We start from the raw sequence: 25,609 nt of genomic DNA on the forward strand, positions 1-25,609 counted from the left end.
CAAAAAACTGCAGAGCTGCTATTTCAGAGCACAGAATTATAAGGATAAAGCAAAAACTAATTCCAATCCTTTCAAGGGAAAAATCCACAGCTCACTCGGTTCTACAGCTGTTGGGTTCCATGGCAGCCTCAATCACCATTGTTCCCCTGGCCAGGTTTCACTTGAGGCTTCTACAATGGCTACTGCTCACCCAGTGGTATCCTTTTCAGCATCCACTTTCAGCCATGATTCGAGTAACCCACAGGTGAAAACAGGATTTAAATTGGTGGATGACACACAATCTCTCACAATTGTCTCGCCCCTTCTCCCCCCAGCAGCCCAAGGCCACAGTGACCACGGACGCCTCCCTGATGGGGTGGGGGGGCTATGTCAGGGGCAGACAGTCCAAGGCACTTGGTCTGAACTGGAGGGCCAACTACATATAAATGTTCTAGAGCTGAGGGCAGTGCTTCTGGCGTTGCAAGCATTCCATTCCCTGCTGCCATCTGGGACAATTGCGATTCAATCAGACAACATGGCGGTGGTCTGGTACATCAACAAGCAAGGTGGATCCAAATCTTACCCCCTTTGTCGTGAGGCCATGAGGATATGGCAATGGGCGATGGCTACCAACCGTTTTCTTCTAGCAACGCACATTCCCGAGAGTTCCAACATGATAGCAGACAGACTCAGCAGGAGCATTCTTCAACGTCACGAGTGGTCCCTGAATCCCTTGATAGCGGCGGAGATCTTCCAATGCTGGGGCCGTCCTTGCTGCAACCTCTTTGCATTTCCAACCAACTACAAATGCAGCAACTACTTCGCCCTGATTCCCCCTCCAGGACAGTCACCCAGGGACGCTCTAGTCCACGATTGGCCCTCGGGTCTTCTTTACGCATTTCCACCCTTTCCCCTCATTCCCCAGTTTCTGAAGAAAGCCCATGGGTTGAAGAGCAAGGTGATCCTCATAACACCATATTGTCCTTGACAGATTTGGTTCCCCTTCCTTTGGCCTCACCTACTAGATCGACCATGGATTCTCCATCCAACCCCAGAGTTGATCTCACATCCACAGAACCTGATTCATCCCAACTTAAACAGCCTGAAGCTCACAGCTTGGCTACTCCAATTCCATTGATTGCCAGGCAGAATGATCTTTCTTTACCAGTACATGATATTCTCATTGTTTCTCGTACGTCTTCCACTAGAATTACTTATCTGAGCAAGTGGAAAAGATTTACCTGTTGGCTGAAAGATAAACAAGTAGACCCCTTTTCAGCACCAGTGTCGATAATACTAGACTATTTTGCTGTCCTTCTTCAATCGGGTCTATCGGCCTCTACCATTAGAGTTCATTTGGCTGCAATTTCTAATTTTCATGAGGGTGTCCAAGATTCCTCTCTTATGTCCTGTAAGTTGTGCAAGACCTTCATAAAAGGTGTGAATCATCTGAAGCCACCTTTTAGAGAACCTATTCAACCATGTGATTTATCATTAGTTCTACAAGCTCTGACAATGTCACCTTTCGAACCAGCCACTTCTTGCAACCTCAAGTATTTGTCATGGAAAACCTTGTTTTTGGTCGCCATTACTTCTGCCAGATGTATTTCTGAGCTTCAAGCTTTATGTATCAAGAGTCCATACTTGATTTTTCATAGAGATAGAGTGTCTCTGAGAACTAATCCATCATTTCTGTCTAAAGTGATCTCTGAAATGTCCATTAATCAAGCCATTGAATTGCCAGTTTTCTTTCCCAATCATTCAAACAGAGGAGAGTATTGCCTACATACCCTAGATATCCACAGGCAAATCCGTTTTTACTTAAACAGGACTAAACCCTTTCGTAAATCTGACCAGTTATTTGTGGCCTTTTCTGGATGTAGATTAGGATCTGCCATTGCTAAAGTCACATTAGCTAGATGGTTGAAGGACTGTGTGACCTGTATTTATACACAACATAATATCTCGTTGCCTACTACCATAAAAGCTCATTCAACAAGGTTGGTGGCAACTTCTGCTGCCTTCCATGCCAGAGCTTCTTTACACAACATCTGTGCAGCTGCAACTTGGGCTACACCTCATACCTTCATCAATCATTACAAATTGGATTTGGCCTCCAGGGGAAGAGCATCTTTCGGTTCTATGGTGTTCAGGAATGTCCTTCCATGAGAGCCTCCCAGGAATAGAGGTAGCTGTGGACTCTGTCCCACGCATAAGGAATGAACGAGGATTAACAATATCAGATAAAGAAGTTATGTCTTAACATAATGTTCCATCTGTATTGTTGATCCTCGTTCAGTCATTATGACCCTCCCTCCTTCCCCCTCCTGTGGTTTCTAGTGGATCTCACCATCCGGTTCTCTTAGGTTATTTGACCAAAGGTAGCCTTTACCTTCTTTGACTTGCAAACTCAATCTGAAGTAACAGGGAGAGGGGATTGTGGCTAAGAGTTTAGCTCGAGAGTTTGAAGCTGATGCGAGCTTGGAAAATGGCAGGCTCGGTTCCGAGGTTAGAACCGATACCCCCATGCATAATGACTGAACGAGGATCAACAATACAGATGGAACATTATGGTGAGACATAACTTCTTTTTCTCTCCCACCTTCTCAACTGCTTTCTGCATGTCCCTTTCCTTAAGCAAATCTTGATATGATCCCATGATTTGCTGTACCTCTCCTCTTGGCATTATTAATCCTCAGGTACAGTCACAGCACTAATTGTACATTTACTCTTCATGTCTTTTAAATTCTAAGTTAGTAGATGGACTCCCAACTCCCGTCTAGTGAACTGTGCCACCCCCCTTCCCAATTTCTGCTTCCATCTTGCTTCAGACCATTGTTTAAACTCCTTTATTCTTAACACTCTATCACGCTCATCCACACCAATGGTCACCTTCTGGAGCTTTGCTCTGTTTTTCCCAATCCTTTCCTACACACATCCCCATCTTCCCCAACACTCCTATCCTGTAAATAATCCCCCTTCATTCCATCCCACCATCCTGCAGTGGACTCACCGCCCTGTTATTCATTAATCTGTATCAGCTTTGCCACCATTTTATTACACTTCACTTCTCTCACTCCCACTCCTTCTAAGGACTCCATGTTCACCTTGCCTCCCTCATCTGTCCTCCTACTCAACTCACACATGGGAATGATCTCAAATGACCCTTTCTCTGATTTCTACCTCATCTGTTTCTCCCTTTGTCAGATTATCCACTAAAAATCTGACTGATTTGCTGCCTCTCATCCCTTGAAAATGGCAAATTCCTTTATGCACTTCCCACTACATGACTGCCAGTCTCAAATGTTTGTCAACCACTACACCTCCTTCTTACAAGCCCCATAGAATTTCTTCTTCCCAAACAACCTATTCTTCTCTGAAGACATTGCAACATTAAATTCTTCTCATCTTCACACTATTCCTGCCCTCCCTTTCTGCACTTGCATAAGAAATTCCCTAAAATATCACCCCATCTCTAGTAGTTCCATATGTAACCCCTAACAACACAACTACTTTCTTCACCAGCCCTATCACTATCACCCACTCTCCCCCTGCTTCTCCACAATGCCTTAACCTCCTTGCCTACATCATCAGTACTTGCCATTAACTCTCACCTCTGATTTTCTCTTCACAGTCTTTTCATAACTCTGAACTTCTGATCTCAAGCCTCTTCATCTCTGCCTGCTTCACTTTTTGCTCCTCAAAGATCATGATCTCAGCCCATCTGCTGCCTAATTCAGCACAAAAGCCTCAATTTTTATGGAGTTATTCAGCCCTATACATTCAAGTATGATATTTTAGAGCACCTCTATCTGTCTTCTTCCACCACTCTCTTAACATTTTTCCCACCTATGCAGTCACTGCTTCTACCAAACTAGGCACAAAAAAACATTTTTGCTTAGTACTGACACCATTACCAACCCCTCAGCTGACTAGCTGCTGCCACTGCTGTGCACACTACTGAGAGTCGCTGCTTCTCCACTCCTTGGGGCATCCTTCATTGCTTATCTAGTTACCCATCCCCTGCATATCACCACATCATATGCCCCCTACACACACACACACACACACACACACACACACACACACACACACACACACACCCAAACACACATCCACAGTGCTTCCTGTATTATAGCTTAGGTTCCTCTACATTTCTACCAGTTGTTAACATTGTCACGTCAAAGTGAGCATTTAATTTCAAGCTTTGCTTCTTTATCCCCTCATCACATGTACTAAATTTCCTAAGCACTGATCCTCTCCATGGGTGCTTAAACACACCAATAAACTATATTTCTAATGTAAAATCTAAGGGATTCACATTCAATAACACAAGGCAAACAGCATAGGAAATGCCACAATAGTTTTTTTTTTTTAATTTATCATTTTGTTGACTGGGAAAGTCCAACTAGGACAGAGCCTATTTCAGCAGAGACCTGGGGACTAACACTCCAGACACATGTCTTTGGACTGCAGGAGGAAACCAGAGTACCCAGAGGAAACCCACATGAATGCAGGGAGAACATGCAAACTCCACACAGAACAGCCCCAGCTGAGAATCAAACCAGATCACCTCTTGCTGTGAGGTGACAATGTTAACCACTACACTACTGTGCCATTATTTGAAAAATGTTTACATTCAAAACAGTTCATCTTTAGGTTAGATACAATTTTCCCTTTGCCAGCTAAGTGTCTATGGTTTCACTACCTTCCAGTCTTCATCCAAAATCATGCAACACAGTTGTTTCATCTTTGCAATACATAGCTCTGCCTCCTAACCCCCCAGCCATACACACATAATTTCTTCCTTAATTTATATTCACTTTCACAGCTTGTTGTCCTCAGCCATACAAACTCCTGACTTATCATTGCCACATCTGCTACCCCTGCACTTCACCAAGTATAAAAGTGGAAAACAAATGCCCTTTACAGAATTTAGAACATTTAAAATAACAATAAAGAACTCCAAGACCAACAGCAATTACAAACTATTTCTCTTCAGAACAGACTACCTCCAAATGTCCAGTGGAGGGCATGAGTCCATATGAGCCACAACAGGTCCCACTACCAAACAAGAAAGTTTGCATATACCTTCTTGTATGCTGCCTTTCTCTTATTTCTTATCTACTTTTTTCTCTGCCTCCATATCTTCTACTGCACACCTTCATCCAGTCAATTTGGATTAAGGGTGACTTTTCAATAACATCTAATATAGGATAGCTTTGATCCAACTTCTTCTGTCATCCAGGCACTCAAGTGGATGCAAGGTGGAAAAAGGGTATTGCAAAAATATTCACTACTGCAGTGCTCCACATAGACATACCCTTTTGCATAAACCTTCCTTAGCATTTGTTTCACTTTATCATACTGCTAGTTTTGCTCTCTAGCTTCTCTGTTTGGCTAGAAGTAGTATGTCATTCCTTCTTCAAGACAAATGACTGTTCATCTCTCCAGAGTCATTCATACAGTTCTTTATTTTTGCGTATTTATTTACTTGTTAACTGGGCAAATGAGCTGGTTCTTTACAGCCATGACTCCTGTCTCAAGACAGCAAGACAAAAATATCACAAACAGATACAGAAATAGTGCTAATACAATACATTGTATTCAAATAACTCAATTACTTCTTCTCGCTTCCCTCTCCTTCTCACCTTTAAGGGTGTCCAGGGTACCAATAGCCAGCCAGTGAAATTTTGTAGGGATTAATCCCATAGCATTTGAAATTGCTCACCTCTCAGTTCAGGCCCACTCTGATAACCTGTACTATTAGGTAATCCTTGAACCTTCAAAACATTGCCTTCTCATACATCAGTGGCTGCATACAGCTCTTACTCAGACTGCCAACCACATCCATTTTTAAGCAGTTTTTCTTAACTTTTCCCCAGCATCCTATATCAAGCCATCAGCCTCTCCTCATGACTCTGCAAATACAACCAGCTACATTGCCAGATAGCTTCTACAATCTGAGGATACACAAAATGTATCATAACTCCTATTACTATCTATAGAGAGCTTTGTTGTATTGCTGCCTGTGATGGACTCTAGTAACCACTATATCCTCTACTCAATGTTCACATGCTCCAGGCGGTAGCAGGATATTAATCTTATCTTCTCATGTTAGTTGCCAAATTATAGTTAATAGTTTCATTCCTATTAATTGTGGGTTCACCATAAGGCATACAGGAAAATCTGTAAGAACATGCAGGCTCATATAGTGGTAAACTTCTGTAAGGACAAGAACACCAGTTCCAAAGTACAGGAAAATCTAATATATCCAAATGGAGGAAGTTTTCATGTTAGTGCCACCCAACACATTTTCTTCATTAAGTATGAAATGCTTTTGATCACAGATTAAAAGTAATTTATTCTTTGCTTTGGGATCACTGCTCTGCCTTTTTTATGTGTCTACCTTTGAATGCATCCCTGTAATCTTTTCCTGTGGTGACGTTTTTTATGGATGAACTTTAACTCCTCCATGGAAATATTTCATTGATTGATTTATTATGCAACATTAACTTTATTTTGAAAGCACTTAAAATCTATCTTTGAAAAATCCTGTTATGTTCTTTTGATTTTTTTGACTTGGAAAACAACTTAGCTAGTGGTTAGGAGAAGAACTTTCCGAACTGTAAGCTATTACGGTCTCTGTGCCCTAGGGTCTATATTAGAACACCAAAGTTTTAAAACTTCTAATGTTCTAATATCAACCCCTATTCAGTGTGTGCTTAAAATATTGAACATGCAGAACAGCAAATTTTTTTCCCAGGGAAAAAATTTGCTGTTCCGAAACACATACACACAACATAAGCACACCAAACAAACAGCAATCCACACACATACACTTAAAATCCTACATCTAACCCTACACTAAACTATACATTCACTACTATCTATCCACTTACCTTAACCCAAATCCTAACCCTAAGGTCCATCACTATCGCCCACTCACCTCACCTGCGCCCTAACCCTAACTCACCTACCTCGCCCTAACCCTCACATCCACACAATCGCACACTTACCTGACCCTCGCCCTAACCCTAACTCACCTAACCTGTGTCCTAAGCCTCACATCCACACAATCACACACTTACCTGATCCCGACCCGTAACTTTGCACCACAGTGCTGAAAATAGTGAAGCCACAGAAACGGCCAACTGAATTCTTTCCCTAGGAACAAATTCTGTGTTTTGCAGCTTCACTGTTTTCAACATTCGCTGAATAGGGGTTGATATTAGAACATTTGAAGTTTCAAGACTTCGATGTTCTACTATAGACCCATGTCCAACATTATATTCTATAATGAAAGGGTCTCTCACTCTCCCCTTATCCATATTTTATGCCAAATGTGATGTTATGTAGTATTATAAAATTGAACATACAGAAACCTTCTGTTATCATATCTGGAATTTGAAGAAAGGGCTTTGCATATTCTGAATCCTTATAGGAACTAAGGGGCTTACATTCTTAGAATGAATCTCTTAAGGAAAACAGATAAACATTTTGTTTGATTTTTCTCAAAATATTGTTCAGACAACTAAATGAGAAAAATAAACGAAACAACTTCTTAAATGTTATAACACCATGTTATATGCTTGCTGAAACAATTTTAGGCCAAATGCAAATTTATTCTACACCAACTGCTGCTGATTTGGCAACACTTTAAGAGTAGCTTCTTAATTGAGATTATAGTTTGGCCTTCAATTCACACTTTAACTAAGCATTATATACTTGCTGCTGTCATGTTTCACGGTATTGTAGCAGGCGTTCTGTTTCTTGATCATATTCACAGATATGGATTCTACCCTCATGCACTAACTACTGAAAAGACAGATGAAAAAAGAATAGATACTATTCCCATATAAAACGGGAATGAAACAATATAGTGCATTTTGTGAGTTATTCACCATAAAGCATGATTGTGTAACAAACTGCCATAGTTATACATTGTTAATTTTCTTTCTCCCTTTTCACTGTTCATCAATTTTACTAGCAGATCTCTAATTTTACTTTTAACAACCTATCTTGAAATAGCAAAGTGAAAATGAGGGTTCAACACAAACTAGCTCATTTTGCTCTAAATCATGTCTGCCTAAGCACCTCCTGTGTCCCAAGTCTTGTAATAGTAAACATCCATGTGGTATGGTGAGTGGTGATCTCAAAGACCAGAATTCTTAGGCTAGCACATCATTTAATAAAATCCAGTGCAATAACCAATTATTTGAAGCAAGCATGTTTTATGAAACTGACATAGCAATTTCCATTTACCACTGATCAGGCAGTTGTCAGGCAGTTGATAATAAGGTGCTTCCTAAACTTGGTCTTGCAAAGAAGCAATTATGTTACCATGCAACATATCAATAGTGAAAACCCTGGCTCCCTATTGCAATGTCAGCACTCAAAATGCCTAGTGGCGACTCACCAAAGAAACAAAAGACTGACTGTAGGAGAAGTGTGAATCTCGAATATTGCTCTTCTCCTTTAATCTTCTTCCCCCTCTGCACCCCCAGATGTGGAGCAAGCTCCCCACCCTCATAAACATATATATACAACTTTGAGATTGCCATACCTTGGAGAAAATAGAGTATTACAAGAAATGGCCATATTAAACTTATATGCAAGTCTGTTTTTTTCTGCCATTCAGTCTTCATGTTTCAGGACTCAACCTAGCAGGTCCCAGCATTTCAAATGGTTGCCAAAAATCGTATCAAATTTCTGAAGGAGGAGTAAGATCACACAGACTTCAATTTTCTTATGAAAAATATAATCCCCGAGTTCTGCCTCTAACTCATAAAGAGAAAACAAGATATAAACTATGTCAAATGTATTGGTTGCTCTCATATATTCACTCTTTATCTGTGCATGAAAAGACAGAAGAAAACAAAACTTATTTTAAACCTCATTAAATAACCAAAATAAGAAATGGGAGAATGGTTACACTGCAAATAGAGTAATGGATTCAACAGTCTGCTGTTATTGTGAGTTCATAGGTTCATAGGTTGGTACTAGGCTATCAGCCCTAGGGCCTATACAAGCCTAGTCATAACAATTCCCTGGCTATTTCTTCCCACAATATTTACTTCCCTGAACCCCTGTCTAGCAGGGTGACTGACATGATCCCCGGGGTGAATTTCCTATCCAATCGTCAAGGTTCCTTTTGAAGAAGGCCAAAGAAGTGCTCTGCTTGACATGTATGGGCAGTCTGTTCCAGAGTCTTGGGAGTCTCTGGGTCAGGAACCTATCCCTCCAGCATGTTTTGTTCATTGCGATCACAAGGTCTAGATCCCTTGAGCATTTGGCCCTGAGGGATTGGGATTTCTTTAAGTGTAGCATGTCCAACAGCTCTGGGTTTGACATGGCCTTGTATGTTATGCAGAGATCAACTCTGAGTAAACAATATGCGACAGAGTATAGCTGGAGTTTTTTTAGATGGTCAGCATAGGGGATTTGCTTTAGGCCTGTGATTCTTTTAGTTTATTTATTATTTATTTTATTTTACATTTGTTGACCGGGAATGTCTGACTGAGCTGAAGCCCTTTTTCAGCAGAGACCCATGGAGGAAAGCTCCAGTAAATAGATATAACATTTTGTCATTATTAACAGGTATTATACAGGTGGAATAAGGCAATCAGCTAGCAGGCTACAAGAGAATTTTTGAGAATATACAGATTACATTTTGTCATAAATACAAATATTATATATAGAATAATGTAAAGAAAAAAAAACAAGTAGATAATAGTCAGAGCACTTTTTTTGAAAGTAGTAGTTAGAATAGAAGAGCAACATAGGACTAGAATGTTAAATTTACAATTAAAACAATCAGGATGGAATAAAAGTTTCAGAGAGAGGGGAAAAAGCTATTGATTAGTGGAGAGAAGTAGAGGGTTTTCAAGGTGGGTTTGAGCACTGGCAGATCTATTTCCTGTTGAAATATTCTTTTAGAGTTAGTTTAAATTGTTTGGGATGTGTGAGTGTTCGAATTTCAAAGGGAAGTTTGTTCCAATTGATAGAGGTATGATAGCTGTATAGGTTACACCCTGCTTTAGATTTTGGTTTATAGATTTTTAAAAGGTCTTGAGAGGAGCTTCAGTGGCTTCTTGTAGGAGTATAGTGAGAGATAATGGTGTGTAAGGCTGGACAGAAAGATGGTTGATAGAGAATTGCATGTATAGTTTTGGAGCTGGGAGAGAAGGAGTAGGTGGGGCAACTTTAGTGAGGTATTTCTGCGGCCTTTCCAGTTGTTGCAGATGTCTTGAGAGGTACATACCAAATGGGGTGTTGTACTCTATAATGGGTCTAATGAGGATTAGTACAGTGAGACAATGACCTCCTTTTTCTGGATGAAAAGCCCTTAATAATGAGGTGTGCCACATAGAAGGATTTCCTGACTGTTGTGGTGATGTGGTTATCGAAGGTGAGACCACTGTCCACCTGTGTCCCTAAGTCGCTTATTACACGTTCAGTGTTTAGTGTACTGCCACCTATGTGGTAATTCATGGGTACATGTTTTTTTCCCAAAGGGGATAACTATACATTTCTTGGCATTGAGCTTGAGCCCATGGTTCTGGCACCAGGCATCTGTTTCTGTAAGGCCCTTTTGTAGAATATCCACATCATTTGGGACTCAATAATGGCTCCCAGTTTGCAGTCATCTGTGAACATTGTTAGCCAGAGTCCCTTAGTGTTGGCCTGTACTTCAGAGAAGTAGATGCCAAACAAGAGCAGTCCCAGGATTGAACCCTTAGGTACTCCACTTGTCACTTGTCTGGAGTTGGATTTGGAGTCAGCTACTTTTACAATGTGGGTTCTGTCAGTAAGCCAGTTGGCAACCCATCGAGTGACGTAGGGATTAATGCCCAGCTTAGTAAGTTTATCTATGACACCAGAGTGGGGAATGGTGTTGAAGGCCTTGGCGAGGTCCAGATAGGCTATGTGGACTGCCTTACCCGTATCCACAGCTCTGGAGACTGATTCAAAGAAATCAATCACGTTCAGGAGACAAGATCAGCCCTTCACAAACCCAAACTGGGTGGGGTCCAGTGATTGAAGTTTGCCAATGTCTTTGTTTATAAGTTCCATGATAATACGTTCCATGGACCTGCAGATCAGACTCATCAAACTGGTGGGGCAGTAGGTCCCAGGATCCAAGGTGGATCCCCCCTTGTGGAGTGGGATAACTGTAGCTGTGCGCCACTCAGTAAAGCCAAACACCACTAGCTGTGGACATGCATGATTCTGCCTTCTTATGGCATCATCAGGACAGCATAAATAGAATGTTTGGCTAATATTTCAAAACACAGGGTTGTCGTACCCAACTGATAACTATAAACATTAGGCTGACCGCAAAATACCCCAACTAACAAAATAAAAACAATGAGTAAAAAGGTCACACAGAAAAAACAATCGGTTAAAAAACACAAAAAGAAAAATGTAGCACAGCTAGACTTTCCACTGCATGATACCTTAAACCTATTGTATTAGAGGCGACATGTGATATATATGCAAATTACCCTCTAAGGATATCAGGTGTTCAGGTGTTTCACCTAAATGGCAACTCTGAATGCCCATGACTTTTCTTTTAAGTCTATTTATGGACAATTTTAGGCCAATAAGTCAAACCTCACTAGCTGTAGACACACATGTTTCTGCCTTCTTATAGCATCATCAGCACAGCATAAGTGGAATGTTTGGCTAATATTTGGAAACACAGGGTTGTCATACCCAACTGATATCTATAAACATTAGGGTGTCTACAAAATATCCTAACTAACAAAATAAAAACAATGAGTAAAATCACACAAAAAAAACAATCAGTTAAAAAACACAAAAAGAAGAATCTAGTAAAGCTAGACTTTCCACTGTGTGATACCTTAAATCTGTTGCATTAGTGGTGACATGGGATATATGCAAATGTTCATAAACAGACTTAAAAGAAAAAGTCATGGACATTCAGAGTTGACATTTAGCTGAAACACCTGATATCCTTAAAGGGTAATTTGCATATATCCCATGTTGTCTCTAATACAAGAGAGAGTAGCCTTAGTGCCTGCATCAGCAGAGTGGAGAAATTGCTCTTAAAAATTGAAAAGAAGCTCCCACATCAAGCAGTTTCACAGGCAACTGAGGAAGGGGACAGTGATGACAGTTCTGTGGGTGAAGACTAAATTCTCACTGTTTCCATGCTTGATGGACATGTGCTTCTGATGTCCCCTACTTACTCCCAATCATGGTGTTCCCCAACTTTTTGCATCCATCACCATCCTTGTGTCTGTCTTGTATGTCCAGTTTGCCTATACCTGCTTCCTTCCCTGTCCTACCTGCACAAACCTCACATTTCTACGTCCCTTCCACAACATTCCTCTCTTTTTGAAACCAAAAAATAAATGGGTGCCTGTCCCACAAAAAAAATTCTCCTATACACAGCTCTCTACTTTGCATATGTGTCTTCTCAACACCCTTGGTTTGGTCCAGTTGGCTATACAACATCAATGTGGTGTTGTCATCCATCTGTGTTGTGATAATCGTCCAAATTCATCAAATGTTGTCTCCGTGTACACATTACTGTGATGAAGAAGTAGATATCTATGGTTCTTTCCCAATCCACTCCAGCAAATGCCTGTATTGCTTCCCCTTTGTTCTTCCCTCTGCTTGCCTCCCCATTTCACCACTTTCCTATCAAACCCATTTTCACATGTTTAATTTGGTCAAAAATTGGATCACACACAATACACATGGTCAGAAATGGCCCATTGCAAAAGCTTTTGTTTTTGTCCTCTGCATTTGTGCGGAGTTTAGCATCATTCACCAATGCTGAGTACCCGTGAATGGCTGTTCACATCCTATGGCAAAAACCTGGTGAGTTTTTGCCATCAGCTGCACTAATAAAGGCAGTAAGTTGAAACAGTTAATCTGACAGTTCTTAGACTTCTGGATGTAACAAAGTGCAACTTCCTATGTAGAGTGTTAACATAAATCATTTGACTGAAGATTATTTTTGCCCATAACATCAAGGGTTCAATTCCAGATGCATCTCACATAATTTCTTAGTGATGTTATATGTCTGTGATATTTTTAATCACCCACATCTTAACATTTGCTACAGTTGTGAGTTCTCATGGAGATATAGTGAATACTGGCCAAAAAAAGAGCATTTGAAGTGATATCCATCTCCCTCACAAAGAGATATTTGTCCAACCTTGTTCTGCTTGTCATGAGCCCATTGTCTCTGTCCTAACCCTTCTTTACCCCTATATCAGTCACTTCATGCTACAGAGCATAGCATGTTAATAATGGAAACACACCAAAAACAAGCCAATGAATGTTACATTACACCAAACACTGTTATGTGTATGTTCCCCTTCACTTCTAGCCCTATTTACTCATAGTTTCTGCATATTGTCATGACTCTGCTGATGTATAATACCAACATGTTACCTTGATTCAGTCAGTTATCAGTGTTCCTGTAGTGTGCAAGGTTTGTAAATCTGCTGTATGATTCCCTTTATGTCATGTTGTGGTGATGATCAGATGTTTAAACATATGTTTGCATCTCAACACTTATAACCCAGCAGTAGGTGATGCTCTTAAGGACTGTTTTCATATGCCTCTTTCCAGTGCTTCTGTCCTGTCCATCTATTTACCCCTTTTCCTACATAAATATGATATATCTGGCTATCAAGCAGACTTTAAGGTGGGCCGTGATTGATATAACTGTAAAAAGTCAATTCCCTCTTGGCACAACTATATTTCGGATGTCCCACATCTTCTTCAAACAGATATATATGAATTAATTAATTATTGTCACTCTATTTCTTCTCTATTTTTATCTCATGCGATTCATACTAAAGAACACAACATAATTTGATTAAGAAAACGTGTCATACTGACACACATTAGAATGCTGATGAATGTGCCAGGACAGTGCCTTCTACATCCTCTACAGCCCAGTGTCTGTCATCACCTCTTCTGTCTCACCAGAATATACTGAAGCATCTTTAGTAGGATGATGGATGAAATGGTCATCTAATATGATTCGGAAACAGGTCCTTACTGTGAAGAAGCATACTGCACACGCTTTTCAGGATATCCGCCCCTACACAAATAGCAAATCTGCTGAATCATACTAATCATTTCAAAAGCCATGACACCCCTTGCTACAAATGACAAGGGGTGGTATTTCAAAAGACATACCACCACTTGTCATTTGTAGCAAGATATTTACACAATTAACTTGGAATTTACCATGAGGCCTGCAAAATAGCTAATAGTTGTAGAAGTGTATTGAGGTAGCATTACTGATACAATTTGGGGAAGACACTTACTTTAGTGTACTCACTGATAATCACATTTGCAGTCCTGATCACATTTACTTAGCTAATAACATCCTGACACCATTTGTAAAAAAAAAGAAAAAAAAAACAGAAAATCTTTTGGATTTGAACCCTAGCTCATCTATGCTGTGACCAGGAGCTCACTGCACTTACACCCTGTACAACAGAGAAAGCTAGGCAACAGGTGTATTTTCCACACTCAGTACAATCCAGAGTGCTGATGGCAGTGCTTTGCTATTGAGCCTGTTTGCTGGAAGGAAGGCATACTACATTAAATGTTTCACTGTTTTCTGTAAGTAGACAACTGCATTTGCTCAGCGCTTAATGTCACACAAATGGGGAAGGAAAGGCCGACAGTTATTTATGTAATAAAACTTTGGCCCTAACATTTCAGAGACAGACTACAGCATGCAAATCACACAAGCTGTCAGCAATTTCTCCTCTCCCAAAACATATCTTGCAAGCCTGACACATGAAACATTAACAACAAACAGATGTATTTTGCAGTTAACTCTAATCAGGTCAGTCACTGTATGTTCATATTTGCACACAGTTTGGCACTGAGCACCAATAGACACTGCTACTTCACAAGTTTAAGTTGAATTCCTGAAATTCGAATCATGCATGTATTAATACTTTGCCATCATCCGCACAAATCAATCAGCTCCCCGGCAATGCACTTTATGAAGATGTCTAACTCTGGTTACTGGGCTGTAATCCTCCAATGTATACAAATGCAATCATAAACACAAGAGAAGGGCAGTGACATGTGTGCTTAACTGACCACATACTTTCTGATATTCATGTGTGCCCTGTAGCAAAGCACTTGCGAATGATGTATCAGTACTTGAGCCATTGTCAAATAGACTCCAGAATTACATAGCCTAACTACATTGTTACATTTGGTATGATGTTATAGTGACAGTGGACATCATTCATACAGAATCATGTCCCACTGATATTGTCAGTAACTTGTATTAATGTGGACATACCTCCATCCAAATATGAAGACACACAAGTCCATCATTGCACTAATGGTGTTCCCACGTTTATGTATGTCTCATTTATACAACATCCTGAAAAACAGGTACATGCTTGTCTCATTTCTGCAACATACATTCATAACAACTTATTTCACCTAGGTTGCCAAGATGTATGTGTAAGTAGTTTTGCAAACTGGGTTCTCACAGTCATATCACACATCCTCGCTTTGTACCCAAGTCTCATAACAGTATATTTTACCTGTAACACTATGATGATGTAATCCTCTATAACATGCAATCTGACAGTGTTAAAGTCAGACATCTATGGTGGCGGTGGTGCAGGTGTTATGTACTGTGTTCTTTAGCTTGTGTAAGTAGATAGGTAGGGGATCTAATCTCAAAGCAGTCAACGTGTGTGTGTGTGTGTGTGTGTGTGTGTGTGTGTGTGTGTGTGTGTGTGTGTGTGTGTGTGTGTGTGTGTGTCTATGTCAGAGAGGGTGTGTCTGTAGTCAGAGTATGAGTCCAGGTCCTGCTGCCCTCACTGAAGTAGCATTCAGAAAACACTTTTACAAACATGATTCCACAGAAATTTCATACATCCCTCCCAACACCCTCTTCTCAGCATACTGATGATGTCATCATCTATAAAGTGTACTCTTATATTGTTAAAGTCAGACTTCTGTGGTGGCACTAGCATTAAGTACTCTGATCTCTAGCTTGAATAAGTAGGTAGGGGGGTTCTAGTCTTGCAGCAGTCAAATTGGGTGGGTATGTCTCCTTTTAACTATCAATCTAGAGGTAATTTCATACTGAGATGTGAGCCCACATGTAAAATACCACAGGGTTATACACAAAAATATTTTCAGCTCAGAGAACTTCAATAAAAAGGTAACTGCTAATAGCAAAAATACTGTTTTTTTTATGTATATGTATTTCAAAGAAACAACTGTGACATTAGTTCCAAGGAAAGTTTTTAGCAACTACCCAAGAACAAAATTTACATCTCACTGGGAAATAGGCACGAAGAGTACTCAATTCAAGAATAATTTAACATAGGAAGGGAAGCAGGTATATTCTCTTTAGTCAAACACACAGTGACAACACAGATGAATGCATTTTAATAGAGAAATAGGACAGCACAGATTGAGTCAGGCAATCTAAAAATTTAAGGAATTATCCCTGTAAGAGTATGAAGCCCACTGCTGCCATTTGGTTACATGTTCCTTCCATAACAGCTGTAGTAATATGACTTCTGAGGAGTGGGGACATGGGATGATGCTATATATATTGTTGCCTTACTAAGGCATGTGCTCTTGTAGTGGAGTATATCCACATTCTACACAGTTCTCACTCAACCATCACAGTGGCAGCTGCAGTATGGCACAAGTGTGCATGTTTATATCTAGCATCTGGAAATGTTATCTGACATACAGCAGTATTACATCATAGTGATTACATGGGCACATACCTTGGGTTTACCAGCATGTTGTAATGCTGTTATATACACAAACGTGACATTTTGAGATTCACTTGCAAACTTGACGAATACATTGTATGCACTATTGTGTTGTTATTCACAAGGATTATACAGGTGTTCCCCAGCAGCATTTTGTGACTATCAGCATTTGTGTCATTAACTGTTCTGCATGAACCACATTCACCTTAGTTATAATGTGCCATATATGGTATCAGGGCCCTTACCCACACATTTCTACTGGTAAGCATATAGGCATATGATGTACAACGGATTTAATGATGTGAAATTGGTAGAGTTGTACAACAGTGTTAACAGTTCCTCTGTGTTGCATGTGATTCATACCTAAGGTCTTATTTGGAGATGTACAGCCTGAAGTCTAATTGTAGTATAGGTGCAACTATAGTGTGACTGTACTGTATCACAGATATATCATTACATCGCATCAGTATTACCACTTGATAGTTTGCACAAACACATATGGATGGTAGGATTTCATGGCATTATAAAATTTTTACTGGCAATGTCAGGGGGAAGTGATCATGTGGCACATGTGTTGAGGTTTAGCATGTACTTATACAATGTGCTCCATGTAGCCTTTCATATGTGTACAATATTACAGTGACAGCTTCATCGATAATTGACACTTGACTTTGTACTGCTGTAATTTCTACACACATAGGCAGAGTTGATGCATTGCCATCAATTTGACATACTGCTGTGCCATTTATTATCATGGATCACTTCTTAATTCACACATCAATTGCAGATGCTTCAGACAATATCCACTGCTATGGCATGTGGCAGATGCACACAAGACCCAGCTGTGCGTAGGGAATCCACTCATAATAGTGTGGTGTTTGTATGTGTTATCTGTATGGCTGATACCTATATCAAGCCAGGATGCTTTAGTGAAATGTATCACATTTGGCACAGTGAGCTCCCACGTCTGGTAGGCCATACATAAGTATTATCTGGGATGCATACCCTTTAGGATTTGACAGGGTAGACTTCCCTTCAAGGTGTTCTACTAAATGCACATGTGAAACATCTTTCAGTGATGCACCCAGTAAATACACGTCTCAGTGACAACATTGATGGCATGGGTTTGATTCTTGCAAGAGGGGATTGCAGCTTTATGTGTCATGCAGACTTCTCAACTCACCAGGATTGCCCCTAATTTCATCTACAGGTTTAGTACTGTCTCTCTTAACCTCTCCAAAAAGTGGACACTTTTGGTGAAGGAGGGGTGAATTCCCCTTATAAAATACTGACAATCATTACAATTGTAAAAGTCTGTTACTGCAGAACATAGATAAGTTACGATCACATATGCTACAGGTTAATGGTCATAATATTTTAAAAGTGATGATGACTGTGCCTGTTTGTTTCTACATTTGTGCAGCAGTCTGTTGCTAAGTGTTCCTGTTTGGTTAAGAGCTACGGTGACATGTCAGACATATTCAACAAGTCATTTTCCTTATCTTCATTGTATGCACATACTCCCTATTGTATACACCTTCCAGTTGGCATATGAGTGACATTTTTATCACAGCCATTCGCCTCCACTGACCTGTAACCTTGTGTGGCTGTCACATATATGCTATCATGTGTGTTCATATAATAACATACTTGCTCAGGAGGTGTAAACTGCAATACGTACTGTGCTATCTACATATATGCATAAAGTTATGCTACTGACTTGTCTTAGAAGTGTACATATATTGTCATACCCTATCTTGGGGACATTTCCATATTTACCATGCCCTCTTTCACTTTATTCATTCCTATCATTCATGTCTGTGCACATTTTTATCAGCATATTTTCCCTGCTCAGTGTACCTTTCCTTATAGTTGCCCTTGCTCTTTACCCTCCTGTCCATTATTTTGTTTTGTAAAGGATTGTTTTAGTGTACATTGCACTCAATACACTTTTTTTTTACTGTGTTATTACTGCTGTTATTGCAGTATTTTTAACCCTGGGAATCATTGTGGCTGTCCGTGTGATCTTGTGGAGCAGGTTTGCTCATAGGCAAACTTGAATGCTACTTCTTTCTGTGCTTGTGCTGTTCTGCATGGATTCCTGATTTGCATCCAACCTTGCTTGTATCTGTGTAAGCACCATCAGTTGCATGAGTATGCAATTAGTGCTGTTGGTCATCTCGCTGACACATGAACTCCATGTAGGCTTTGGGAAGCCTACACAGAGTTTATTGAATCCCAAGGTTGTCCACTTACCAAAAACTACACTACAGCACACCGTATGATCTAAACCCACCTAGGTGGGGGGCTATGTCCTCACACCCCCCTAACTAAATATACCATCTATGGGATCACACTACAGTGTGGAAAAGGACATTATTCCCCACACTGGGCAAGTGTTTACTTGCCCTGAGAAAACAGACTCGGTTCGGCATTGTGAGTTTCATTATTGAGGTCTTGAGCATTTAGTCTTCAGTTTTATATATATATATATATATATATATATATATATATATATATATATATATATATATATGGGATTACCTGAGAACAGCGAAAGTTCTAAACATGCCGACAACAAAGAACACTGACACTGGAAGACCGGCAATGGAAATAATCGACAGTTTGAAATCCCGATGCCGAAAACGACATGCGAAATGAGTGCAACTGTGTAAGTATGCGATAGTGACAGATTTTAGGGTTAGGGTGCGGGTAAGGTTAGTGTGCGATAGTGACGGACTTTAGGGTTAGAGTGCAGGTAAGGTAAGTGTGCGATAGTGACGGACTTTAGGGTTAGGGTGCGGGTAAGGTAAGTGTGCAATAGTGACGGACCTTAGAGTTAGGGTTTGGGTTAAGGTTAGTGCATAGATAGTTGTGTATGTAAGGTTTAGTGTAGGTTTGTAAGTTTTTTTGGTGTGCTTGTGTTGTGTGTGTGTTTTTCAGAAAAGTAATTTGTTTTGTTTTGTTGATTGTCAGGATTGTGGTTTGTCGGGCATGTGAACTTTCATGTTTTTGAACTTTCGGTTTTGTGGTGTCGGTGATCTCGTTGTTGGTGTTTTCGCTTGTCGGTGTTATGAAGTAGATCCACACACACACACACACACACACATATATATATATATATATATATATATATATATATATATATATGGGTCTACCTGAGATGGTCGACAGGCCATATGATCGACACTCAGTTGGTCGACAATTCATTTGGTCAACAAGCAGATTTACCCCCCTCCCCAATGTTGTGCGACCCTGGAGTTGATATATATAGTTAGGAGGGGTGTGGGGGGTGAAACCCCCCCACATAAAATGCTTGTCGACCAAATGAACTGTCGACCAAATGAGTGTCGATTATATGGCCTGTCGACATATATATATATATATATATATATATATATATATATATATATATATATATACACATATATATATACATATATATATAAAAAAATATATATATATATATATATATATATATATATATATATATATATATATATTCACTACAAACAAATGATGCATGGCCAAAGAGAGGTGCAATGACACTGCACTGATGAAGCCTTGAGGCTGAGTGGTTTGAGAGATATTTGCTGGCTTGCCTTACTCTATGATTTACTGTTGGGTGTATTTTGGATTTCTTTTCAAACAAATATACATTTGTTTTTTTTTATCATGCTGTGTCTTGTGTTATTTGTGGAGTTTTCGTTATCAGACATTTACTGAGAGTGCCAATTCCTTGGTGTTATAGCTATATATGTATGTATATATACTAATTGTTTTAGACTTTTACTTGAATAACTGTAGTTGTTAATTTACACAATGGGAGTGCTTTTATTGTTCTATAATTCCACAAAGTTCACTCAGACTTTGGTATGAAAAGTAAAGAAATTATTTTTCTTTTTTCTAAGTTTGTGTGTTTGATCTTGGAGGTAACATATTTGCAGACTGGGGTGTGTAAGGACAGAACCACCACAGCAAGGGATGCAGAAAGGCCTGTCACTGCAAAAAATGTTGTTTAAGAAATTTAGGTGATCTTTTGAGTGTTATTCTTGTGGCAGGGATGTTGTGTACCTTTAGGTATTCTTGCAGTGATTATTTGCATCTTGATTAAATGAGATGTGTTTAATCACAGTAAATCCCATACAAGATTTACAGGTATAAATATTGTTCACTAATGTGTAAAAAAGGACATACACAAACAAATACTTAGGGAATATAAGCACTGAAGCAAGCAGTACAAGTATCAGTAATAGGTAATCAACTGAAAAGATTAATGTATGCATTATTTGCATAATGCTAAATGTTATTTTATATTTGGTACATCAGCTATGATATATGACATAAGAAAAAATATACAGTAGTGCAGAATACTAATAAATTGAACACATACTCAAATGTGATGCACTGGTATATGGTATATGCAATGTATCAATAGTAAACTTGATACTCTACTGGGTAGAGCAAGCAAAATCAAATATACAAAGCATGCCTGCTAAAACCAGAGCATGAATACATGATTCATATTATACTAACAGATAACAGTTATTAATGTGATACAGCTAGTTGCTAGTGGACAGCTAATGTACAATTAATGAGGTAGAGAACCAGAGGTCATCTAATGTAATATTCTGTAGAACTTATGAACATTACAGACAGAGGAAAAGGAGGAAGGGAACTTTGCAAAAGAAAATAGGGAAAGAGGACAAGAGAGTGGAAAAAACAAGATTTAGGAACACAAGCCAAGGACTCAGATAATAATAACTGAGATGATCAAAACTTCAGCAGTGAATGGAAATCCATGTAGTAGCTTCACATGTATTTTGGCCAGCTGGAGTTTTGAAGAAAGGCTATTCAGACAATAAAACCTTGTGGTTATGTAAAATACCAGGGTCCATATTAGATTGACGAAAAGGCTAAAACTCAAACGGCCTAGTGATCGAAAATGCCATTCTTCAAAATAAGTATTATGGGGGCTGTGTCCCCCAACCCCCCCCCGCTAATTATATATACCAACTCCGAGATCGCAATATAGGGAGGAAAGGGCAAATTTTCCAATCTTCACTGCACAGCGCTCTCACAATACTGATTCCAATGAATGGCATTTTCGATTTCTAAGCCGTTCGATCTTTAGCCTTTTCATCGATCTAATAGGGACCTAAATCCCACAGGGTTATAAGCACAAAAATGTTCAACTCTGAGAACCTCCATGAAGAGGTAATTACTAACAGCAAAACTGTTACTTTTTATGTATATATATTTCAAAGAAATAAATATGACCAAGTTCCAAGGAAGGTTTTTTTCCAATTACCTAAGAAAAAAAAATCACATCTCACTGGGAAATAGTCAGGAAGAGCATTCCATTCAAGAATAATTTAACCCCTACTTGAAGAATTTGGATTTGTATTTAATATGGACTATACTAGCAATAGCTAGAAAATGTATAACCAGAAGATGGAAATCCATCACAGCTCCCACCATGGAAGAATTTTTATGTCTACTAAAGAAGTCTGTTTTAATGGAGATTAAAACTTAAGAACTGAGAATCCATCCCAAGCCATTAGTCAATAACCCATGGAGAAAAGTTTTGACATTGATTGACACCTTGCAATTGGAATCAGACTCTTCCTGATAATTTAAATATAATGTATCAACATCATTGTTTTTACATAGATCTGTTATCTTAATCTATTTCTCAGGCTAAATATAAATATTGTATATAGATGAATATTTATTCTTTCTCATTTTCTCCATGGGGTATTGACTAATGGTGTGGGATGGATTCTCAGGTCTTTAGTTTTAATCTCCATTAAAACAGATTCCCCATACTCTGGAATAGACTGCCCATACATGTCAAGCAGAGCACCTCCTTGTCCCTCTTCAAAAGGAACCTTGATGACTGGATGGGAGATAAAAAAATTACCCTGGGGATCATGTCAGTCGCCCTGCTAGACAGGGGTCCAGGGAAGTAAATATTGTGGAAAGAAATAGCCAGGGAATTGTTATGGCTAGGCCTGTATAGGCCCTAGGGCCAATAGCCTAATACCAACCTATGAACCTATTATGTTTTAAATCAAAATAAAAAATTATTTGAGTAAAAAAAAAATAATAATTTAACACAGGAAGGGAAGCAGGTTTACTCTCTTAAGTGAAACACAGTGACAACACAGATGAATGCATTTAGTAGAAAGATAGGGCAACACAGATTAAGTCAGGCAATCTGTTTATCCCTTTAACAGTGACAATGATTGACACTAAAAGGTAAGTAGCATCTATTTGTTTTTTTTGTAAGATAATAATTACATAAGATGAAAAACTATTAGCAATGAAAATTTGACTTTCCAAGTGTAAGAACTACAAAAGAAGAATAAATAAAAAAAAAAAAAAATCAAAATCCAGCTCCCAGACTATGAGAAAGAAACTATGAAAGCGTAAATGCTAGATGCTCTCCTGTTGAAGAAACAGAGCCTTCTTTTTAAACCCTTTATTGAATTATCACTTAATACATAGGCAAACATACATATATATATATATATATATATATATATATAAAAGAAAACAAATCAGGTGGCTTAGATTTTGATTTCCATTCTCTAGCAATTGCATTTGTGGCAGCCACGAGAATTAATTAACAAAGCCTTACTATGTCTAGGGAATTCAGATTGTGCATCCTAGCTAAAAAATATAATTTCCTTAGTTACACCCATGTGTTCAGCTGATATTTTTGACAGAGCACAATGTAGGGAATTTTTAAAATCTGTCAACTCATTACACTCATTACTGCAATAAATGGAGTCAAGAAGCAGTAGTAGAATTCAGACTCAAGAATCCAATGCCAGTAGACAAAAAACAGTTTATTGCAAAGCTTTCAGGTCACAAATACCCTTCCTCAGTGCTACTATCATGAAAGTAAAAAATATAACATTTAAATAGGAGTTCTTAAAAAACACATGATTACAGTCAGCCTATCACAGAATAGTAATGATACCCCCCATATTACAATATACACTTTGTAACGATGCATATGTAAAAAGTTATATAAAATAATTAAAAAATTCATATATAAATATATATGCACATACCATACACATATATATAAACATATGCATAAAATTATACATTTTCTGCCTGTTTTTTACTAAAATGGGCTTCAAGCTAACAGTGTTGTTTAAACCAGGTAAAGAATCTGCCTGTAACCGAACTATCCATTCATAATCTTTAAGTTCAACAATATTGTTAATGTTACCACCTCTATTACTAACATATACTACATCATTAACTCTGAATTTAAATTGATGTTCTTGACCTTTTTCAGAAATATGTTTACTTAATGCATTCGTTTTGATGTTTCTTCTAATATCAGACTTATGTTCAACTATATGTTCTCTTAATTTCCTTATAGTTTTTCTGACATAGAATGATGAACATCAAGTACAAGTAGCTAAGTAAACAACATTAATAGTATTACAATTTGCTGAACAATCAAATATATATTCTTTATTAGTTGTGGGGTGTTTAAAATGTTATTCTCTGTATAAATATCCATACAACTTCAGTTTAGACATTTTTGTAGTACCTGGTTTAAAAAACACATTTTCATGCTGCCAGTTTATTTAAAGTCCTTGTGGCATAGCCTTCTCTTTAAATTAGTTTGATTTCTGTAAGCAAAAAGTGGTCTATCACCACAAATTTGTTGTAACTCAGGCATTGCCATCAAAATTGCTCAATTTCTTTCTATGATTTTCTTTACTTCAGCAGTTTTTAGAAGTAGTTAAATACATTATTTTGCCATTTTTGTTCTTCTGTGTTAATAGTACACTAACATTACTATCCAAGTATACAGGTTTAATACTATTATGTCATTGATCACAGACTTCCTCATAAACCTCTTTCACCTTTCCTAAATCACATCCGCTTTCATAAAATTCTTGCATCATATCTTCTGCCTGTTGTCTAAAAATCTTATCTTCTGTATTAAGTCTACTTAATCTAGTCAACTGTACACTTAGTACTCCTGTAAATACATGCAGTGCATGCATACTATGCCTATTTACATAGCGGTTTACTTGAACATCTTTCTTATGTACCCTAGTTTCTATTCTTCCTTCTATTTTTCTTATCTCTACATATAAGAAAATTATCTTTTCATTTGAACTCTCCATTTTAAACTTTAGAAAGCTGGTAGTACAATTAAGATAAGCAATGTATGCATTTAACTCTTGTAATGTACCTTTCCAAACAAGAAAGCAGTCATCTACAAACCTTTGGTAAAATATAACATTACTATTCAAAGCATTTTGTTTACTATAAATGAATTTCTTCTCCCATTCATATAGTACTAAATTAGCATAAGTATTGGCCATGGGAGTACCCATGTTCACACCTACCAAATGCAGGTAAGGTTCACTGTCAAACAAGAAAATATTTTTAGTTAGTACTAATTCCAGTAAAGTACAGTTTCAGTGTATCTGACCTGTAGGCCTGCTTCCACACTTAGATAGTCTCATATAGCATCTATTCCATATCTGTTTGGTATTACTGTAAACAGGGACATAATGTCCAATGTAACAAAAACAATCTATCTCTCAATGTTTGACTACCACTTTTTAAAATTAGACAAAAAAATCTGTTGTATATTTCAAAATACTAGGACATTTCTCTAGATATATTTTCAGCTGTTTTTGCAAATACATAGAAATGGGTTCAGTTATCCAACCACCCCCTGAGACTATTGGTCTCAGGGGGGGGGGGTTAAACACATCTTTATGTACTTTAGGAATACCACATATCTGTGGTATTCTAGAGCATGGGACAGACAGTTAAACAATTCCACATTTTTATCATTCATCAATTGTAATTCATAA

This window comes from Protopterus annectens, chromosome 5.part0 (assembly GCF_019279795.1).
Source record: "Protopterus annectens isolate FY-2018-M chromosome 5.part0, PAN1.0, whole genome shotgun sequence".
Lineage (NCBI taxonomy): Eukaryota > Metazoa > Chordata > Ceratodontiformes > Protopteridae > Protopterus > Protopterus annectens.